The 19171-nt window shown below is 42.2% G+C and overlaps 1 pseudogene; it reads left to right on the forward strand.

Annotated features, from left to right (window-relative positions):
- Positions 1-5074: 5074 nt before the first annotated feature.
- LOC114043219 overlaps positions 5075-19171 on the forward strand; it is a 37672-nt pseudogene continuing 23575 nt past the window's right edge.

Below are 19171 nucleotides of genomic sequence, written 5' to 3' on the forward strand. Positions count from 1 at the left end.
TTAAAAAGGCCAAGGTCCCTCACTGTATCCAGAGCCATCTCCAGTTGCCCTGATCTATATCTGGCCACTGGACCCAGATGCCTCTGGAGGAGGAAGTGAAGCTGGTGACTTTGCACAGTTCTGCCTCACTTAAATCCAATTCACTTGCATATCGTGGCATCATCTACTGATGTCATGGTCCTCTTTGAGAATGAAGGACAAACAGCAAGAACAATCCCCAGCTGTTACCTCCTCCTTGAAGCCTTCTCAGATTTCTGGGAACACCTTGCTTGGTTCTCTCCTTTGCCCTTATTGCATTCTAGCTTATACCTTGATTATTGATAGACAGATCTTATCCCCAGACAGGTGGCTTAGCAGAGTGGATAGAGAGCTGGCCTCAGAGTCAGGAAGAGACAGGTTCAAGTCCTGTTTCTGACACATAATGGCTGTGTGCCTCTGGGGAAGTCACTGAACCTCTCTGTTCCCCCAAACCACTCTAATACTCTAACTGCCAAGCCAGGAGATAATCTGCTTTGGTAGAGGTAGTTTCCTTACCTGAAAGTTCCCTACACAAATAAAATCACAAGTCCAGACTAAACAGTAGAAATAATGCTGGATTTAGAGTCAGAGATTCTGGGTTCAAGTGCCAGCAGCTGAAGGAACTGTGAACTTGGACAAGTTCTCAGCCTCAGTTTCCTCAACTGTAAAATGAAGAGATTGGACTAGATGACCATGAAGGTCCTTTCCAACCCTAAATCTAGTTCCTACCTTAGCCAAATTCCTTGAAGAAAGGGACTAACTTATTTTTTTTCTGCAGCACCTAACACTTAGTAGGCATTTAAATGTTTGTTGAATTGAATTTTCCTCTCAAGGTCTCAGAGAATTTGGAGGTCATCTAGTCCACCCACCCCCCATTCTACAGAGGAAGAAACTAAGGTCCACAAAAGTCAAGTGACTTGTCCAAGGTTACACAGTAGTAGTAAAAAGTAAGAGAGACAGAATTCAAACCCCAGTTCAATGGTCCTTCCTCTCTACCAGTCATCTCATCTATAAAATGAAAAGTTTGGACCAGATGAACCCTGAGTTTCCTTCTTGTTCTGTCGATCTATAAGCATTTATTAAGCACCTACTGTGTGACAGACACTGTGTTTAGATCCTGAGGACATAAAGACATAAATGAAAGAAGTCCCTGCCATCAAGGCATTTACGTTCCATAGAGAAAGACAACCCGTACACATATAAATATATACAAAAGGAATTCGAGGTATTAGTAGCTGGAAGAGATCAGGAAATGATTCATTTAGTAAATAGGATTTGAATTGAGATCATAAGAGGCAGGGGTGAGGGAGGAACCCATTCCAGACACAGGGAATGACTTGTGCAGAGGCATGAAAGTGGGAGATAGAAAGTCAAGTTTGGGGAACAGCAAGGCCAGTTTGTCCGAAATGTGCATGAAGGGGGAGAAGTGGGACATCCACTGGAAGGATAGATCAGAGTTAGACAGTGAGCAATAAATAGAGGAGTCTTTAGTTTATCCTGGAAACAATAGGGAACCATTGCGATTTATTGAGGGGGATAGGAGCCCTGGGGCAGCTAGATGGTACAGTGCACAGAGCATTGTTCCTGGAGTCAGGAATACTCATCTTCCTGAGTTTAAATCCAGTCTCAGACACTTACTAGCTGGGTGACCCTGGGCAAGTCACTTAACCCTGTTTACCTCAGTTTCCTCATCTGTGAAATAAGCAGGAGAAGGAAATGGCAGACCACGCCAGTATCTTCACCCAAATGGGGTCATGATGAGTCAGACAACTGAAAACAACTGAATGAAAATGCTCAGCCATCCCATAAGTAAATCACGAAGAGTCAGACATGACTGAAAATGACTAAACAACAATAGGGGCATTTAGCACAGTGCCTGGAACATAGTAGGTGCTTAATAAATGTTTACTGAATTGAGGCCATGTGGTCAGAGTACTTTAGGAACTTCACTATGGCAGAACTGATTGGGGAGAGGAGAAATTTGAGGCAAGGAGGCTACTACAATAATCCAGGTAAGAAATGACAAGAGCCTGAACTGAGGGGAGAGAAGGGAATCAATGCAAGAAATGTTCTGGGGTTTTTTGATCCTACTATTTGCAGAATGAGATCCCAGCCCATAGGCAGCACCATAGCCAGCTCTTCCAGGAAGAACACTCTAGCTCTGTCTGTGACACTTCTGTAAACTTGCCCATATACACACCAGGAATCTCAGCCTCCCCACCTTCATGGGAACCTTTGGTCCAAACAGATTCTGCATCTTCCACTCCATTCTAATTTTCTAACACCATCTCTTGAATACAAAGATGCTATTATTGAATCAGCACCAGGACTAGGTCATCTGCTCTGAATAACTTTTTCCAATAATAGGTGATAATCACCTGTTTTATGAACCTTGATTCTGGAATCAGAGGGACCCTTGTTCAAATACCAACTCTGCTATTTATTAATCTATGTGACCTTCAGCAAGTCACTTGTTTTCTCTGCGACTCAGCTTCCTCATCTCTAAAATAAGAGAGAAACGAATTAGATGGTCTCAAAGGTCCTATATCTAAATGTTACAATTCTATAGGGTTTTAATAGACCCAAAGCTTGCTGTGATTCAGCAAAGAGAGCTAACTCTATCTTGGGATGCATTGAAGGATACATACAGATCCAGAGAGGGGACTGATGGTTCTGCTGTTTTCTGTCCTGGTCAGACCACACCTGGGGCATTCTGCGCAATTCTGGGAAACATCATTTAGGAAGGACATCGAAAAACTGGGGAACATTCAGAAGAGGTGGTCTAAGCCACGTGAGGATCACTCAAAGGAAATGAGGCTTCCAACCTACTGAAGAGAAACATCATGTGGGACAAGAAAGTTGTCTCAAAGTAGTTAAAAGCTGCCGCTGAGGTTGCTGCCAACTCTTAGATTTTGGGATTCTGTACTCTACCCATCCCCTTACCCAGGTCCTCTTTGCAAGCAAGGACTTATATTTATGAGATGTCCAGGGTGGGGATCATTTTTCTGAGTTAAAGTTCCTTGCTTCATTTTTCTCTCTGTGTATCAAGCACAGTAGTTGGTACGTGGTCAGCACCCAACAAATGCTTTTTGACTGGTCACTTGCTTGCTTAATTGAAGAGGGAAGATGACAGACTTGAGCAGTTGCATTTTCTCTGGTTGTTTCAATAAAATGTAAGCTTATTGAGGGTAGAGACTATTTTATCGTTTTTTTTTTTTTGTTTTTGTATCTTCAACCTAAAACAGTGCCTGACACATTGTAGGTACTTAACAAATGCTTGTTGAATTAGTGAATGAATTACCCTTCATGAAGATGGTAACCTTAAACTAATATGCACCAAGGTCTATCACGTGAGATGACCAAATAATCAACAAATATTTATTAAGCACCTACTACGTCCCAAGCACCATGCAGTTGTTGTCTGTCCTTCATTTTCAAAGAAGACCAATAACATCACAGGGTGATGTCTTGACTTGAGTGAGAATTGGATTAAGTGAGGCAGAGCTGTGCAAAGTCATCAGCCTCCCTCTCTCTTGCAGAGTCATCAAAGTCCAGTGGCAGGAAGAAAGTCAAGATGACCTTGGTGTCTTCGATATCTGACCAAACTTTAAGTGCTCCACAACACCTGTTCAGTTACCTTAACGGCCATTGGAACAAATTGTTCTCACCCACCCATTCTCATCCCCCAATTCACCAACCGGTTTGAGGCCTCTGGTTACCCTCGACCTGGTTTAGCCCATCTGCCGAGATGGTTTACTGGGCTATAGCTGCAATGCATGCTACAGCTTCTTGGAGAAACAGGTGAGAGCTGAGTGCCAAATGGACATCAAAGGTGGATGAGCAGCCTTGAAAAGGGTTTGACATCTCTCACCCCTAGCCCTCCTTGAACACCCCATACACCCCATGCTAGGCACTAATGAGACAAACAAAATGAAGCAGCCCATCCCCTAGAGGAGCTTGCATTCCATTGGCTCAACCACAAAAAATACAACTGCTAGTGCAGCCATCTTCCCCCTTCATCCAACTGCTCAATCAACATTTATCAAGCATCTACCATTTGCCAGGCCCTGTGTTGGGTGCTGTGAATACAAAGACAAAAATTAAACCACCCCTGCCCTCAAGAGGCTTAACATGATCACCACCTTCCCCTTCTGTCTTCTTTCCTTCCTAGTCCAAATCAGGCAAAAAAGCAATAAGAAAATTGAGGGCACACTGACACTCCACGCATCATATTTTGATATGCCTGGACGCATTGCTTGGGGAACTGTAACTCTCTGCTAAGAACATATCTGTTGGTAGCAAAGAGGCAACTTCAGCAGGCATCTGGCTTTTAAACACTCTCCTTTTATTTAAGGAGACCCATTTGCCAAAGTGAGAGCTCACTTGGGAGACTCAACAAGATTTGGCAAGCCCTGTCCAAAAGCCCTGGCTCACCAAATTCCAGCCTCCTGTGGGGATGTGTAAAGATGAATGGAAGTTCACTGACTGGTTATCTCCCAGAAGCCCATTAAGGAGTGGCATGAAAGACTCCCCATCCAAGTTTTCTTTTGGCTGTTCCATTGTTCCTCTTGCCACAGCATCTACTAACCATGGAATTAGGGGATAAAAACAACTGACATTTACATAGTATTTATATATCCTTTCGAGTCAGGCTGATGTGTTAATAATAGCTGCCATTCCTATAGCTCTTAAAGGTTGAGAAAGTACTTTATATACATCATCTTGTCAGATCCTCAAAACAAGCCTCAGAGGTATTATTAGTCCCATTTTGTAGAAAAAGAAACTGAGCCCCACAAAAGTTAAACAACTTGCCTGTGGTCAAATAACTAATTAAGCTCAGCATCTAAATTGGAAACATATTGCATCTCTAAAGGGCCAGAGCTAGAAGGGACCTTAGAAATTATTAGGACTAATCCCTTCATTTTACAGAAGAAACTGAGGTCCAAAGAGGAGACCATATCCAAATTCACACAGGGAGTAGTAGGTCCTATATTTGAACCCAGGTCCTCCAGCTGCAAAGAGCTCTAAATTCCAGAGGAGTTTGACAATGGACCTGATGCGTACAGGGTGGGGGGGGGATGCGAATTGGGCTAGAAAGATAGAGCTGGTGGAGGGATATTGCAAGGTAAGAAGGTCCCCCTACATGGTCGTGCTGCTGGTAAAGGGACATGGCCAAACACACACAGCTTTTAAGTAGACAGAGCCTCTGACCCTACAGTCCAGTAAATTTCCCACTCTATCTTTGGTACAGTATAACCACGGATCATGGTCCCAAGAAGCATCTGAAGCATGTAGCAGCTCCAAAGCACTGGATGCTGGATAAGTTAACAGGAGTTTTTGCTCCAAGACCATCCACAGGTCCCCACAAGCTGAGACAGTGTCTCCCACTAATCATCTTCCTGAGAAACAGACTCAAGTATGCCCTGACTGGAGATGAAGTAAGGAAGATCTGCATGCAGCGATTCATCAAGATTGATGGCAAGGTCCGCACTGATATTACATATCCTGCTGGCTTTATGGATGTCATTAGCATTGAGAAGATGGGTGAACATTTCCGGCTGGTTTATGACACAAAGAGACGCTTTGCTGTTCATCATATTACAACTGAGGAGGCTAAATATAAATTGTGCAAAGTGAGAAAAATCTTTGTGGGAACAAAAGATATTCCCCATCTGGAGACCCATGATGCCCATGCTATCCGTTACCCAGATCCTTTCATTAAAGTGAGTGTTAGAGGTCAAATTGATTTAGAAGCTGTCAAGATCACTGATTTTATAAAGTTTGATACTGGTAACCTATGTCCAGTGACCAGTGGAGCCAACTTGGGTTGAATTGATGTGGTCACAAACAGGGAGAAACATCCTGGCTCTTTTGATGTTGTCCATGTAAAAGATGCCAATGGCAATAGTTTTGCCACTAGGCTCTCAAACATTTTTGTTATCAGCAAAGGTAATAAGCCTTGGCTAAATGATTGCAGAAAAGAATTTGTAGGGTTTCAATCAAATTGAGATATTATAATTTTTAACAAAAAATGATTGCCCTACCAAAATATAAAAATCACATAATAAGAAATAGGTAGCTTAAACAACTCAGGCTTATCAGTTGAAATTGACCAAGCCATAAATGACTTTCTCTTCTTTCCTTGCATTAAGGTACTGTGGGTATGAATGTTGCATAAAATGTTAGAAGATATAACTATATTGGTTTTGCTTAATTGCTTTTCTTTGTTACATGAGACGGCTCACTGATTGGAGGATGGGGAGAGGACATATCTCAAAATGGCTGATGTGAAAACAAAAGATATCAATAAAACTTCAAGAAAAATAAAAGAAGGTCCCAGTGCCAGGGTGAGAAGGCAGTCTAGTCATGGTTGATCCTGAAAGTCAGAAGCACATCTGGGAGGAGAATGAAGTCCCTTCTCCCCATTGGAAGGGCAATGAAACCCCATTGTTGAGTTACTTTGGGGGTCTCCATTTGAGGGATGGGTCCAGGCAGACCACGTTTCATTTTTCTCCCAACTCTGCTCTGACTCTGAAGACTTTATCACCCTGCCTATGGGGTATTAGCCCCCTACTCCCCTAATTTCCAACTCCTTTTTATGTTTGTTATCTCCCCCTATTAGAATGTAAGCTCCTTCTCACATGAACTGATACTGAGTGAAATGAGCAGAACTAGGAAAACATTGTACACAGTAGCAGCAACATTGTGTGATGACCAACTTTGATAGACTTAGCTCTTCTCAGCAATGCAAGGATCTAAGACAACTCCAAAATCCCCATACAGGAAAAGAACCGTGGAGACTGAATGCAGATAGAAGCACACTACTTACTCTTTCTCTCTTTTTTTTTTTTTGTTTCCTCTTTCTCATGGTTCCTCCCATTGGTTCTAATTCTTCTTTACAACATGACTAATGTGAAAATATGCTTAATATGAATGTATATGTACAGCCTAAATCAGACTGCATGCCATCTTGGGGAGGGGGAAGGAGAGGGAGGGGGAGAAAATTTGGAACTTAAAATCTTTCAGAAGTGAATATCGAAAACTAAAAATAAATTATTTTTTTTTAAAAAGAATGTAAGCTCTTTGAGGGCAGGTACTTTCTTTCTGTTTATATTTAGTTGTTGTTGTTTTGAGGCAATCAGGGTTAGATGATTTGCCCAGGACCACAGAGCTAGTAAGTATCTGAGGCTGGATTTGAACTCAGTCCTCCTGACTTCAAGACCAGTGCTCTATCCACTGCACTGCCTCGCTGCCCCTTTCTGCTTGTATTTGTATCCCTAGTGCTTACTACAGTACTGACACAAAATAAGCAATTAATAAATGCTTGTTGTCTGCCTGTTGCCAGAAACTGCTACTGGTCTTTACCATAGCTTTTCATGCAACCAGTGCCCAGTTGATCTCCCACAAAAACCTCAGGGACCGAAAGTCTCATGAAAGAATTTCCACTCCGGTATACTGCAAATCCCTTGAAAGGGAGAGGAATATGAAAACTGTATTTGCATATTTAAAAGGTTGTCAAGAGGAACAAAGATTAGACTTGTTATTTTGGGGCTCAGAGGATAGAATCGGGGTGGGGGGTAGGCAATTGTAGCAACATAAATTGAGGTTTAATGTCAGGAAAATTTTCTTAATTTCAGCTGTCCTGAAGGTGGAATGGGCTGCCTTGAGAGATGGTGAGTTCCGCTTCCTTGTAAGAATCCAGACAGAAGCTAGGTGACCAGTTAGACTAGATGGTGACTAAGGTCCCTTCAACTCAAAATTTGTGATTCTACAATCAGGGAGTTTTGTTATTCAGTTGTTCAGTTGTGTTTGACTCTTTATTGACTCCATGGACCATAGCATGCCAGGCCCTTCTATCCTCCACTAATACTCTCCAAGTCTGTCCAAGTTCATGTTCATTGTCTCCATGACACTATCTATCCAGCTCATCCTCTGCCATCCCCTTTCCCTTTTGCCTTTAATCTTTCCCAACATCAGGGTCTTCTTCCATGAGTCCTGTCTTCTCATAATGTGGCTGAAGTATTTAAGCTTCAACTTCAGTATTTGACCTTCCAGTGAACAGTCTGAATGAATCTCTTTAAGTATGGGCTGATTTAATCTCTACTATCCAGGACTCTCAAAAGTCTTCTCACTATTCGAAAGCAATGATTCTGCAGTGCTCAGCTTTCCTTATAGTCCAGCTCTTACAGTCACACGATGCTACTGGAAAAACCATAGCTTTGACTATCTGGACCTTTGTTGGCAAGGTGGTGCCTTTGATTTTTATGATGCTGTCCACATTTGCCATAGCTTTCCTTCCAAGGAGCAAGCGTCTTTTGATTTCATGGCTGCAGTCTCCATCCTCGGTGATCTTCGAGTCCAAGAATATAAAATCTGACACTGCTTGCCTTTGTTCTCCCTCTATTTGCCAGGAAGTGATGGGACCAGTTGTCAAGACCTTAGGTGTTTTGTTTTGTGTTGTTTTGAGTGTGTGTGTGTGTGTGTGTGTGTGTATGTGTGTTTGTGCGTGTGTGTATGTTTGTGTGTTTTTTTTTTAATGACAGCTTGTCTAGCTCAATCAGGGATGGATTCTTCATTGTCTCTGTATCCCCAGCCTTGCAGAAAACTGCTTACCATTGACTGAATGGCTTGGAGGAGATACGTAAGACTCCTTCAGGGTGGAAAGAATGCTGGTTTTGAGGACTTGAGATCTGGTTTTGAAATTCCTGGCTCTACCTCTCACTAGCTGTGACCTTAGACAAATCCTACTCCACCACCAGCACCACCTCAGTTTCCTCATAGGTAAAATGAAGGAGTAGGATCAGATATCCTCTAATATTCCCTCCAGTTCTAAATCTCTGTTCTCTGGACCCCGTGACCTAAAACAAATGCTGACGTGTGACTAGTTATTGCCTTCCTCGTTCTGTGGTAGGGAAGTCAAAGTAATAAGAAAGTGAGAAGATGAATCTGTCAGGCTGAGATATATCCGCAGATGCACAAGCCGTGAGTTGAGAGATGAGGTGAGAGCTGTGGCTAGATAGAACTACATTTTGTATTAGATTCATTCAATTCCAATATATAGAGTGCCTACTATAGGCATAGCCTTATTCCCCGGAGCTAAGAGATATGTAGGAGCAAAGCCCTAGTCCCTAACTCAGGACCTTGAAATATTTATCAAGATAAGTTCTGCACAGGAAGGCAGCTAGTGGTAGAGTGGAGAGAGTGCTGGACATGGAGTCAGGAGGACCTGAGTTCAAATCCTGCTTCAGACTTCAGACTGGCTCTGCTTGTTGTGGTTCAGTCATTTTCAGTTGTCTCTGATTCCTCGTGACCCCATTTGGGGTTTTCTTGGTAAAGACACAGAAGTGGTTTGCCATTTCTTTCTCCAACTCATTTTACAGATAAGGAAACTGAGGCAAATAGGGTGAAGTGACTTGTCCAGGGCCATACAGCTAGTAAGTGTCTGAGGCCGGATTTGAACTCGCAAAGATGAGTCTTTCTGACTCCATTCCCAGCACTTGATCCACTGGGTTCCCAAGCTGTGTAACTCTGGGCAAATTATTTTACCTCCATCTACTTCGGTTTCCTTATCTATAAAATGCAGGTCAGAATAGTAACAACCTCCCATGGTTATTGTAAGGATTTTTTAAAAAGATAATATTTGTAAAGCACTTTACAAAACTTAAAGTATTATGTAAATATTAGTGATGATGATGATGGTATTTCAATATAATGATGATGGGAGGTGAATTGGGTGGTATCTAAAATCCCTTTCATCTCGAGCTATGATCCTCAGATTAAAATGCGAAATTTCCCTCCAATCACACATCTAGAGCTGGAAGGGACTTTAGAGGCCATCGAATACAACCACTTCATTTTACAGGGGAGGAAACTGAGGCACAGAGATTTAATAATACTTAGCATTTTTTAAAAGTGCTTTATTATCTTGTTTAAACTAACCCTCACAACAAAACCTGGGTTGTAAGGGCTATTATCAGCCCCATTTTACAAATGCAAAAATTGAATAGGAGACATTAAGTGACATTAAGCTCACACAGCTCCTAAGTGTCTGAGGCAGATGAAGTCACGTCCTACTGACCCCAAGTCTGGCCCCTTACCCACTATATGCTACTATGCTGCCTTTGGTAAATCACAATGGAAGCCGACACTCTAGGGCATCTGGGGCTTAATTGTCATGATCTGCACCCAGCCAATTTGGGAAAGAATCGGACTCAGAAAACTGGTCTCACCGTGTCCAAAAAGAGGATAATCCTCCCATTATCCTCCTCCCCAGGCTATTGAGAGGCAGGACTATTTCATTCCCCACATTTGTGTGCTTAGCACCTGATACATAGGCACTTAATAAATGTTTATTGGCTGATTGATAAGGGAAAAGGGAAGGAAGGGAAAAAGTATTTATTAAGTATGTACTATGCGCCAGGCACTGTGCTAAGTATTTTTATAAATATTATCTCATCTGAACCTCAAAAAGAACACTGAAAGATAGGTGATATTATTATCTTTCTCATTTTATAGTTGAGGAAACTGAGACAGAAAGAGATTAAGTGACTTGCCCAGGGTCACACAGCTACTAAGGGTCTGAGGTTGAATTTGAACTCAGGTCTTCCTGACTCCAAGTCTAGTGCCCAATCCATTGCCTCCCCTTTGGCATTTAGCACACTTATGGCAACCCTTTGAGCTAGAGAAAGTGGAGACTCCATTGTGTCTGGCCTTGCATTGTTCTTTTGCCACCAGAATGAATGGCAAGATTGGTGGCAGTGGAGTTCTGAAAAGTCTCAAGGCCTAATAGGAAAACGAAAAGAAAAAAACCTGTATTATTGTATCTATTTAACGATAATACCACTCATAATAATAGCTAGCATTTATATAGTGGCTCGGAGGTTTGCAAAGCACTCTACAAATATTATCGCATCTTATCCTCACAACAACCCTGAAAGGTAGATGTTATTATCTCCATTTTATAGATAAAGAAAATGAGGCAGGCAGAGATTAAGTGACTTGCCTAGGGTCACACAGCTAGTAAGAGCCTAAGGCAGGATTCAAACTCAGGTCTTCTTGACTCCAAGGCCATTGCCTTGTCACCTAGTATCAAAAGGATCCAAATCAACAAGCATTTATTAAGCAATAATTCTGTGTAAGACACCAAGCTAAGCAGTGCCTAGCTTGGTGTCTTGCAAAGAGACAAGAAAGATAGAGAAGAAGGAATGGTTACATGCTCCTTGGGGGTGAGGGGAGGATACAAAATGTAAACAGATGAATTAGCAAGGCATGATCTGAGGAAGAAAGATAGAGCACTAATGACTAAGGGAAAGTGAGCCATTGGGGGACAACCTTTGCAAAGTTATGGAGTTAGATGGGATGCCTAGGTCAGAGAACACCACTCTCTGCTTCCAGGTAAGGATACCAATCGGAAGTCACCCAGTGAAAGATTACAACTAAATTATAATCAGTGTGGGTGGAGGAAGGGGGGAAGAACATGGAGCTAGGTGGGGAGAGAAGTAACAAAGGCTTAGAAAGACCCCTAGGAAAATGCGAAAGTTGGACTGGTGCAGAGTGGCAGATTGTAGTTGACTTTGAATGCCCAACTGAGCACTTGGTCATACACCATCTCACATGTTCAAGGAGAGTGGAGTCAGGGACATGATTCTGCCCACTGGCCAAGTTGTAGGTCACTGCTTCACAATGGCATGCTTTCACAGGTTCTGGATAATGGACAATGCTCTAAATTTTCCCAGTCACCAATGGAGTGAGGCAGGACTGTGTCCTTGCTCCCATGCTTTTTAGCATAATGTTTTCAGGGAAGTTGTTGGTTGGTTGCCTTCATCAAGGATGAAAGTGACATCAAGGTCAGTTACCACACTGACAGTAAATTATTTAACTTGAAAAGTCTATAAGCTAAGACTAAAGTAGAGGGAGAGTTGGTGCACTTTTTGTTTAAACGTAATTGTGCACTTGATGCAGCCTCTGAGGCTGAGATGCAACAGAGTATGGATCAATTCTCTGCCTCTTGTGCTCATTTTGGCCCAACAATTAATACCAAGAAAACACAAGTTCTCTCCAAGCCAGGACCACACCATCAGTTATAGCAAACGGAGAAATTTTGAATGCTGTAGATAAGTTTACTTACCTAGGCAGTATACTTTCCAGGGATGTCCACATAGATGATGAGGTTGATGCACGCATTGCCATAACTAGCTCCATTTTGAGGAAGCTCCAAAAGAAAAGTGTGGGAGAAAAGAAGTATTAAGCTGCCTACCAAACTGAAGGTATTTGCCAACCTCATTGTTGCATGCCTATGAAACCTGGACAGTCTACCACTGCTATGCCAGAAAACTCAATCATTTCCATTTGAATTGTCTTAGGAAGATTCTAAAGATCACCTGGAAGATAAGGTACCAGATATTGAGGTCCTTTCTTGAGTTGAACTGCCAAGCATTCAAACTCTACTGCAGAGAGCCCAACTCCAAGGGGCTGGCTATATCGTTTGAATGCCAAATGTATATTTGCCTAGAAGACCATTTTACAGAGAACCCATGCAAGGCAAGCACTCACAGAAGAAGCAATACAAGGACACTCTCAAGGTCTCTCTGAAAAACTTTGGAATCAGTTGTGAGACATGGGAGACTGGCACAGGACCACCCAGTATGTCATGCCTGCATCAAGGAAGGCACTTGTGCTCTATAAGCAAAGCAGAATTGCAGTAGCTCAAAAGAAATTGAGATGCCCAAATTTAGAGACAGCTCCATTCCAAATGTTCATATGGATTACTTGTGCCCAACCTGTGGTAGAGCATTCCAAGCTTGTATTGGTCTGATCAACCACACTGTACCTTCATCCCAACATAGTGACATCATTTTGGTCCTCTTTGAACACAAAGACAACAACCAGGTCACTACTATGAGTCTCTTCTTTCCCTTGAGGACTCAGGTTGACTTCCATAAAGTAGGAGGGTCAAAAAGAGTCCTACTTAGTCCTTCTAGAATACTTCTGTAGAAACTGTCTCTTAGGAGTTCTATGCCCTAACAGAACCCTCCCACTGTCACTAGGTTGGGCACAGGGAGACTCCTATGAGCAAACACTTTTTGTGTGAATTTTCAGACTTGGAGGGGTGTTTTTGAAGATTTAATTTTGTTAAAATCAAAATTCCATACAAAAGTATATGTCTGTATTTGAGGAGAAACTTTGGAGAAACCTTTTGTTTGTAGAACGGAACTTTTGATCTTGTTAAGACTTTTAAAGATTGTTGATTAATAGATTTAACTCCAGATCTGTCTCTGACTTTCTTCCTCTTACTCCCCAAATCTTAAATTTGAAAATACTGTAGAAAATAAGAGAGCACAAAAGAATTGCCTGTGTAGTAGGTTCAGGGGAAATGTAGAAATGAGCGCTAAGCCCCAATTCATCCAAAAAACTCATGCATTTGGGAGCTGATAGCATAGAAAATGTTATGAAAGAAGCCTGCATTCAAGTAGGTGAAGAGAAACACAGATCACAATAGCAAATTAGAGTTATCCTACAAAAAGCCCTCTCCAAAGTGCTGAACTTGTAGTCAAGAACACCTGAGTTCAAATCCTCCTCAGACAATGGTTGTAAGAAGGAGATGGGAAAGGCTTTCAGGAGGAGGTCGCACTGAATCATAGATTTGGATCTGAATCTAGTGGGGACCTTAATCCAACCCCCTTTTCTGATATATGAGGAAACTGGACCCCGTAAAGTTGAAGAGACTTGCTCAGGGCCACACAAGGCTAATGTCTGAGAAAGGAGGTCAGGAATTAAAGGATGAGTTTTTAAATGAGGAATGTACTGGCAGTGAGCCCATACATTGGGGAAGAAATTACTGGCAGCCCTGTGAAAAATGAACTGGAGAGGAGGGTGAGCCAAAAACAATTGGGAGGCTATTAGCAGGGAGAGAAGAAAAAGACAAGATTATGGGGATTATGGGAGTAGAATTCAGGTGATAGTGGCACCAGGGCTGAGCAACGGGCTATGGGAGGTGAGTCAGAAAGGAAAGAGTTGTATGACTCAGGCTTCCACTTGGTGATGGGGGGAATAGTTGATGGAACCATGGATAGAAATATAAAGTGGAGGGAGGCGGGGAGGGCTCAGTTTTATATGTGTAGAATCTGAGAAGGTATATAGAACTGATTATTGGGCAGCAAGATGTTCCAATGGAAAAAATGTCTCTAGAACCAAGGAACTTGGGTTCCCAAGGTCACACATTCCTTTAGAGTTGGTGTTGAGTAATTTAACTCACAAAGATCTGGGGCCTGTTCTTAGCCCTGTGACAAGATGGCTATTATGGTCCCTCCCCATAAAGGTCCTTAATAGACAATGTGGGTACTGGGTGTGGGGCAGCTTTTCATTTACTTCAGTAGTGAAGATACAGAGGAACAGGCATTGCTGAACAAACTGAAGAAATACAGATAATTCAAACAGCCCACTAACATTCATTTTACTTTCCCTGGAAGATGAAGATGTTCTGTGAGACCATTAGAGATTTCCTCACTGCCTCAGATCTGCCCTGTCTAATTCTTCAGGGCTCTGTAGAATTCTCTCCTGTTAAATTCCTCCCTCCAATTAAATATTTGCTGTCCCAGCAAATCAAATTGTGGTGCTTTGGACAAATCTGCACAAGTTCCCAATTCTGGATAATTCTCTGGGGACATGAAGGGACTCAAGCACCATGCTTGTGTTGTGTTGACTGAAGAGTCCCAACAAAATTCACATGGCACAATCCTCAGATGCATCCCGGGTGCCATGTCCTGAGTCCCAGCAGAATGCATTGTCATACAGGTCTTAGGCACTTATAAAATTATGTCTTTGATGTAGTCCCAGAGATACCATAGCTGGTTGGCCTGGAGATTACTCACCCCAAAATACACAGTTTATAAAAACAACATTTGATAAAATTCCCATAGGTCACCACTTGCCTGTTTTGTAAACCTTAAAAGAGCTACAAAAATTCAAGGGATAATGATGATGATTGTAAGGGCCTTCCCCAACAAAGCACTTTTTTATGGTTGCCTTTTTTAAAACTATGTAGTAACAAGTTATGTTTTATGTTAATTTCTGTAGGTTTTTAACTTTGCCCAAACTCTTCCTGATTCATTTAGGGGGTGAGGGTGGGTTGAAATATTAGTAGAACTTGTGTTGCATATTTTATCACTGAAATAATCCCAGATTACTCATTGTAACAACCCCATGTAGCCTATGAAGGTGGATGTTGCCTGGCATGTAGGTCATCAGGAGCTGAATAAAATTTTCATACAGATGGCTGCAGCTGTTACTGACTTAATCAGCATGATGGACCCCAGATACCAGGTGAGTGTTCCTGAGAGATACTTTCTCTATTCCCATGGACCACACTAGTCAGAAGCAGTTTGCTTTTACTTGAGAAGAAGTTCAATATACCAATCATTTTTTTCCTTGGGGTTGCTTGAATTCTCCTTCATTTTGCCACAGTTTAGTGGGCAGAAACCTGAAAGAGAGCCTACTTCCTGAGAGTATAGATGTCCACCATTATATTTGTAATAGGAATCTGGCATATGCACAGGGTGAGTCCAATGGTGTCCCCACCATGTGGAGACACTGGGAAACATGATTCCTGCTTCTGTGAGAGTAGTGATGACACACAATGTAAGTGCCTTGGAGAGAAACTGGGTCATCTGAGGATGTTCTGTAATTGATTCAGCTATTTGATTGGCTACAGGTAGAACATGGTGGGAGTGAACCTTTTGACCTTTTGAGATATAAAGGTCTGGAGAGTGTCTCAGCATCGTAGCATTTTACAGTCCAGGTTTAAAACAAGGAAAATATCGATGCCCCAAGAAAGAAGGAGTGACTTTTGGGGACTCCAAACCAGAAGTAGCTAAGAAGAAAACTTCTCATCAAGCATTGAAATTCCCTTTTGGAGATGAACTTTGGTGGCACTGGTAGTATGTAGGAACTGGGGTAAATTGAGTTTATTTTTCTCCAAGACTAAGGTAGTCTAGGGGAGAGTATGCCCCCCAAGCTATTGCGAGAATTGTTTGTGCTTCGTTCTTGCTATATCTTCAAAGTAAAAGTCTGTTTGTAAAAAGCTATCCAATATTGGATGAGTCAATGGAATTGAGATTTTAGTCACTGACCCTTAAGAATGGCAGAAACACAGCCAGCGAGGACTCAAACTGATGATACTAGAAAAGAGATATCCCAATACCTCAGGCTGTCCTAGAACCTTGAGGAGAGAGATGTAGCAGCCTGGCTCTGGGATAAAGAGCTAGAGTACATTCAATGCATATTGATAGTACAATGCTGACTGCCATGATGGTAGAGGTCCAAGATATACAGCATTTCATATGAAGACCAGAGGTCAGAGGTCAACCCCAATCTAACCCACACAGTTAAATTTTGGGGAACACACCAGAGGGAAAGAATCTAGATGTAGCTTGTGATTAGTTGATACTTTTTTCTTCCTCAAAAGGAAATTCTGAGGCTTATTGGACACTTTAAATTATGGAGAGCCCACAATCTCCTCCTGAATATTTTGATGCAAACTATTCACCAAGTCACTCACAAATCTACTTCTTTTTTTGTGAGGCAATTGGGGTTAAGTGATTTGCCCCGGGCCACACAGCTAGTAAGTGTTATATATCTGAGGTCATATTTGAACTCAGGTCCTTCTGACTTCAGGGCCAGTGCTCTATCCACAGTGTGCTCCCTAGCTGCCCCTAAATATACCTCTTTCAAGTGGAGCCTAGAACAAGGTACAGCCCTGGAAGCCTTCAAGAGGGCTGTCCAGAAGTCTCTCTCCTTGGTCTTCTTGATCCTCTATGGCTATGTTTTGGGTTGGGTTTTTTTTTGGGGGGGGTGTCTCTATCCATAAGGATTGGGCTGAATATAGCTTTTGGCAAGCACCAAAGGATGGCCATAAGCCCATAAGCCACCTGAGTCAAGCACTACTCTACCAATTTTGAAAAACAGGTGCTTGGGGCAGCTAGATGGCATAGTGTATAGAGCACTGAGCCTGGAGTCAGGAAGACCTGCGTTCAAATCCAGCCTTAGACACTTAATAGCTGTGTGACCCTGGGCAACCACTTAATCTTGGGACAGCTAGGTGGTGTGGTGAATAAAGTACTAGCCCTAGAGTCAGGAGGATCTAAGTTCAAATCGGGTCTCAGACTAGACATTTGACATTTACTACCTGTGTGACCCTGGGCAACCACTTAATCTTGGGGCAGCTAGGTGGCGGAGTGGATAGAGTACTGGCCCTGGGGTCAGGAAGACCTGAGTTCAAATCCAGCTTTAGACACTTACTAGTTGTGTGACCCTGGGCAAGTCACTTAACCCCAGCTGCCTTGCCAAAAAAAAAAAAAAAAAAAAAAAAACAGGGGTTTGATGGGCCCAACTTGCCACTAAATGTGTGATGCAGAGTTATACTGTTAGCCTTTGTTCAAAGTTGCTCATTATGGGTTGCATGACGTAAGAAGCTTCCTCTGACAATATTGCTAGGGTAAGGACCTTCCAGTGTTAAATGGAAATGTATCTTCAAGATGGGACCTCCTTAAACCCCTTGAGTATTAGTGCTCTTCATGAATAGGTTATGATTTTGCCAGAGTCTGAGACCTCCAGTCACAGCCCCAGTCCATTCTTTCCTCCATTAGCCCAATCTCTGTGCCCATCAGAGTTAGCATACACCCTCTATGGAACCGAATAATCAGGTAGATGCTCTCATGAGAATGGCAAAGAGTGGAGGATGGAGTCCATCATCAGTTTTGTGGCTTTAGGTGTGGGATGCTATGATGCCCTTATCTCAGCATTGACCTCTGTTCAGTGATGCCCTTTATTCCAATCAGAACATCCACCTTGGAAAGATCAATATGGCATCCACACGATTTTTGGCCTGATTCTACCTGACAAATTGATTATATTATCTGTCTTCTCCCATCCCAATTCAAGAGATTTCCTTTTTGGAAAAACTTTGGCAAAGTTTTTGTTGGACTTAGAATCAATAACACTGACCACTCAAATCCTGCCTCAGACACTTACTAGCTGTATAACCCTGGGTCACTTAACTTCTCAGCCTCAGTTGCCCCATCTGTAAAATGGAGATAGTAATAACACCTATTTCACAGGGTTATTGTGAGGATTAAATGAGATAATTAATATAGTAAATCACTTTGAAAACAAAGAGCAATGTAAATGCTAGCCATTATTACTAATAATTATTATAATTATTTTTGAGGATTGCAGATCAGTTAAGTCCATCGTCACCAAAGACCTGATTGGATATATCCTTCTTCCTTATGAGTACTCCTACACCATTACCTCTGATCAGGGCATTCATTTATGGCAAAGCATGTTTGAGACTGCATCTACTGCCATCAGGTTCACTGGGTTTTCTGCCTCTTGCACCTGCCTCAGACAGTTGGCATTGTTGGATGCTGGAATGGTCTTTTAAATGACAGCTTTGTCATCATACCTTTGTTTATTGTGGTTGGGTGGCCCACTTCCCAGAAGCTATGTCTTTTTGGGTCCTAGCAATAAAAATAGCTATAATCATAGCTAGCATTCATACACCACTTGCTATATACCAAGCACTGTGCTAAGCACTTTACAGATATTATCTTATTTAAGCCCTCAACAATCCTGGGAGGTAGATACTTTTATTATCCACATTTCACAGATGAGGAAACTGAGGCAGACAAGTTAAGTGACTTGCCCAAGGTCACACAACTAGTAATATTTGAACTAAGTTCTTTCTGACTCCAGACTGGGCACTCTATCCACTGTGCCACCTAGGATAGGTTGCACACAAGAGTCTTATGCCTTCTTTGCTTGTTTGTGTCAGATGACCTAAACCTTTGAGTGGTCCTAGTAATGGCATCAGAGGTATCCTCATCTGAATGGTCCTGATCATCACGGTTATTTTCACAACATGAAACCTACTCTCATCTGCCCCTCACATCACCTCCACTGTGAAATAAAGGAAGAAAAAAAGGAAAGAAGGAAGGAAGCAAGGGAGGGAGGAAGAAAGGGAGGGGGGGAAGAAGGAAGGAAGAGAAAGAAAGAAAGAGAGAGAGAGAGAGAGAAAGAAAGAAAGGAAGGAAGGAAGGAAGGAAGGAAGGAAGAAAGAAAGAAAGAAAGAAAGAAAGAAAGAAAGAAAGAAAGAAAG

This window comes from Vombatus ursinus, unplaced genomic scaffold (assembly GCF_900497805.2).
Source record: "Vombatus ursinus unplaced genomic scaffold, bare-nosed wombat genome assembly UNPS02001287.1, whole genome shotgun sequence".
In the NCBI taxonomy this organism is placed as follows: domain Eukaryota; kingdom Metazoa; phylum Chordata; class Mammalia; order Diprotodontia; family Vombatidae; genus Vombatus; species Vombatus ursinus.